This window comes from Alexandromys fortis, unplaced genomic scaffold, assembly GCF_014885135.2.
Source record: "Alexandromys fortis isolate MF-2015 unplaced genomic scaffold, M_Fortis_MF-2015_v1.1 scaffold_329, whole genome shotgun sequence".
NCBI classification, from domain to species: domain Eukaryota; kingdom Metazoa; phylum Chordata; class Mammalia; order Rodentia; family Cricetidae; genus Alexandromys; species Alexandromys fortis.
Window position 1 is genome coordinate 149,850 of NW_026068249.1, and position 4,595 is coordinate 154,444.

Consider the following 4,595-nt stretch of genomic DNA (forward strand, 5'->3'; position numbering starts at 1 on the left):
GGGAGTAGGAACTGGATTTCACATGTGAAATGAGAAAAGATAGTTTTTTCTAAAAAAAAAAAAAAAAGGCTGGGCAGTGGTCAGTGGTGGTGTATGCCCTTTAATCCCAGCACTCAGGAGGCTGAGGCAGGTAGGGTATATCTCTCTGAGTTCGAGGCCAACCTGGTCTATAAGAGCTAGTTCCAGGGCAGTCTCCAAAGCAACACAGAGAACCTCTGTCTCAAAAATAAATACATAAATTAATTAATTGATTGATTAATTTAAAAATAAATAAATAAATAAAAATTAGAAAAAGAAAGCATGGTTTTAAAATGGCCAAGAAAGCTTGCCTCCCTCTGAAGCAAGCCATGTAATTATTTTATTTTCCTTCAACCACAGCTGCCAAGGCGACTGTGTGACAACGGCAGCGGTAAAGGCTACAGAGAGGAAATAGAGTGGCCTGGAGGCCCGAGGTCAGGACCAAGTCCTGGTGCAAGTTATCTTCTCTGGCTTGTCACCGCTGCTGACCTAAGAAAAGTCATTTCTAAACATCCAGTTATGTTTCCTCACATGTGAAATGATTATATTAAAATCTGCTCCTCGGGGCATAGTGAAAATTAAATGAGATTTAATATAAAAGGTGTCAAATATTGAAATTATCCTTTATTGGACTGTACATTATAAATAGTATGCTGGATGCAATCTGGCTAAGAGTAATAGAAATTTTGGGATTTTTGAGACAGGGTGCAGCAGCTGGAGTAACCTGATCAAGAGTGTTGTATCCACTCCCACCCATCATGACCCCCGTTCTCCTAATCACCCCAAAGCGTGTTGTTGTGAGGTGGTAGAGAAGTGTGGCTCTGATTACCTGAACATCTGCCTCAAGTTATCCTCTAAACAGTCTGTCCTTAAGCCTCTGCCTTCAGAAAACTGTTAGAAATAATTACACCTGGTAGCTCTGGGATCAGAAAATATATTTTATGCATGAGCCTTACATAAATATCTAACCCAATAAACTCAGCAGTTCTGCCTCTATCATAGAAGTAAGAGAGTCAGAGAAGGCACGGGGTTAAGGAGCCAGAGAAACCTTCCAGAGTGCCTTCAAAAATGTTTTCCTATGAATAGTGCTCTAGGCATCAAAGAGGAGCAGGCCTCCAAAAAGCCTCCTATTTTAGGACTGAACTGCCTGCTTTGCTGAGGAATTTCCACATACTCACTCCCTCTTTCCTTCGCCTGTCCCATCTACACCACACAAAGTCTGCAGGTTTCTAACACAGGATGTAGTATTGCCTATGCTGTTCTTTCAGTTTTACTTAATGATATTAAGAGTACGCCATTTCACCATCAGACTACCCAGACTATCGGATTGCCAAAATATGGCTATAGCCTTTATATGTCTCTCTTCCTACCCTAGACCATTACTTACCAAAGAACTGTGTTGGTTGACCTACAGAAGGCTAAGAGGTTAGGCTCCACAAGCCCCAAGAAAAGGGTATTTAATAGAATGCTTTTGAGGCATTGTCTGTAGGGATCCAAAGTGAATTTTCAACCACCTAGACACCAATTAATATTTCTGCCTCCTCTTCAAACAAAAGTCTAACAATGCCTTTTCTTTATATTGATTCCCATGGGAACAGCCCCGGTAGGGAATATTTTGAACAGCATCCTCCAGGGTACCTCTCCAATAGGGGACTAGGAAAGTTGTAACTGTCAAGGGTACTGGAAAGATCTAGACTGATGATGATCTGGAAGAGGCTGGTCCAAGAGGGCTGAGGAAAAAAGCAGGCAAGTGGGAAGGAGTGAGTGACCTTAGGAACAGTGCAGGAGACTGAGGAGAACCCCAGGGTGGGTAAAGAAGCCTTGATGGAAGGGAGAACGTGACCAGAGAATCCTGGTTCAGAAAATGCTGATGGCCTGGACCTAGAGTTGCAGTGGTGGGTACAAGGCTAAGGCAAGGGCTACATGTGTAGCTCCCATAAGTCTTCTAACAACTCAGCCATTGAGTTGGCTTTTCTACACTTTACTCACCTCTCAGGTACTAAATAACTCGATAAAGATGTAGGTGGGGGTTATCTAGGACTATGGGAGATTTGGATGTTCTATTGGAAAATTGTGTGTTCAGCCTTTAGAAGAAAAGATATATATGATGGCATACACCAGTCTTCACAGATGCTTCAAATCCAGGAAGAATCTCCAACAGGCAAATTGATTTTGTCCTATGAAGCTTTCAGGAGAAACGAGAGCAAACACATTGTGCTGGCTAGTTTTATCCTAATTTGACACAGCTAGAGCTATCTGAGGAGGGGGGAAGCTCAGATGAGAAAATGCCCCCACCAAACTGATCTAGTGGAAAGTCTATGGTGCATTTTCTAAATAATGATTGGTCCATCCACTGGGGCGGTGCCACTCCTGAGTGGGTGGTTCTGCAAGCTAAGTGAACTATGGGGAACAAGCCCATAAGCAGGACTCTTCCTCAGCCTCTGCATCAGCTCCTGTTTCCATGTTCCTGCCCTGACTTCCTTCAGTGATGGGGTGTGATCTGAGTGTTGTAAACTGAAGTAAACCCTTCCACCCAAGTTGCTTTGGCCATGGTGTTTTGTCACAGAAATAGAAACCCCCACTAAGACATGCATATAAACATATTTGAGACAGGGTCTCACTATGCAGCCTTGACCAGTGTGGAACTCACTATGTAGACTAGGCAGGCCTTCAACTTATAGAGATCCACCTCCCTCTGCTTTCGCAGTGTTGGGATTAAAGACATGAACCACCACACCTGCATGAATATAAATTTACAGTTAGGATTCAGACAGATTTTTGTCTCTTCAGAATGATAATCTCTTATCAGAAAGTCAGAGGTCAACACAGCTTATTTCAGAAAAAAATCTCAGAAGACTGGACAGGTGTGGACAGTACCAAGAATCTGATAGTCCATTTACTTGAGACTTGTTCTTAGAACACTGCTCATTTCTGGAAGAAATGAGGAGATAGAGCAGGTCTCACTTCAGTTAAAGGCAAGATTATAAACCTAAGGTAAAATGCTCTGCTGAGAAGTGACACTTGGTAACAGTGAGTTGAAGGCAGACGATGCTATAATAACTCTGAGACATCAGGAAACAGGTTAGGTACCAAACCAGGACAGAAACCTGACAGAACATGCAGGCAAGACAAGTGGCAAAAGTAAAAAAAAGACAAAGATAGGAGGACCCAAGACAGACAGACAAGAACTGTAACAGAAACTGAGCTGTGGGCAAGTAAGTAACCGTTTCAGTGAAAGGAGAGTAGACGAGGATGTGGTCGGCATGACAGAAGTCCTCCAAACTATAAACGGAGACAGTGCTTTGTTTCTAGACCCGAATAATCACACAAAAATTATATTAATCCCAACACTGTTTGGCCAATGGTTTATGCTTTTTTCTAGCCATTTATTATATCTTAAATTAACTCATTTCTACTAATCTGTGTATCACCACGAGGCTGTGGCCTACTGGTAAGGTTCCAGCTCCTGTGTCTTTCTCCTTTGGCAGCTACATGGTGTCTCCTTGACTCCGCCTACTTTTTCTCTATATCTCTGTAGGGATTTTCCTGCCTGGCTTTGCTCTGCTAAGCCATTGGTTGAAACAGTTTTATTTATTAACCAATGGTAATAAAAGATATTCACAGCATACAGAATGGGAATCCCATATCACAAAACTTTTAGATAAAGTCAGAAATTGTACAAAACATCAAGAGACAGGGATAACCAAAGCACAGTCAAGATCTTTGACTTCAATTAATGATGTATATTAAATATATGTGTATATAGATACACACACACATACACATATATATGTCTCTCTCTCTCTCGCGCGCGCGCGCGTGTGTGTGTGTGTGTGTGTGTGTGTGTGTGTTCCTCTTAAGATTCTGGGACAGTCTGCACACATACTGTGATTATTTAGCTTGAGGTGTTTGTGAGGCTCCTAACAGTGGGAGAGGGGGTATCTCTGACCCTTTTGCCTATTCTTAGGACCCTTTGCCTCCTACTGGGCTGCCTTGTCCAGCCTGGGAATGAGAACTTGTACCTGGTCTTACTATGTCTTGTTATGCTGGCTCTTTTGATATCACTGGGACACCTGCTCCTTTCTGAAGAGAAACAGAGGAGCAGTGGATCTGGGGACCAGGGGACGTGAGTGGAGCTGGGAAGTCTGGTAGGGGAGGCTATGGTTGGGACACATTGTGTGACAGGAGAAAAAATTTAAAAAGGGTTGTGGGACAGAATATAGAGATTTTAAACTGGGTTAATGTCAAAGCAGAACAAAGCCCTGCTATAGGCAAGGGAAAGTGACAAGGCCATAGCTTGGAGAAAGAAACACCTTGGAGAGGCTGTCTAATTGTGCCTACAGGGATTAGACAAGGCTTCCCAAACGAGGCCATATTAGACAATGCTCCAAGATGATTCATTAACATTAAAAGAGACACCAAAACTCAGAAAGTAGAAAATTCTTTTTTCTTTGATTACTTCTGTTTATTTTATGTATATGAGTGCTTGCCTGCACATATGTCTGCATGCCACCTGTGTGCATGACACCTGGGGAGGCCAGGAAAGGGTGTTAGATCTCTTGAAAGTGGAGTCACAG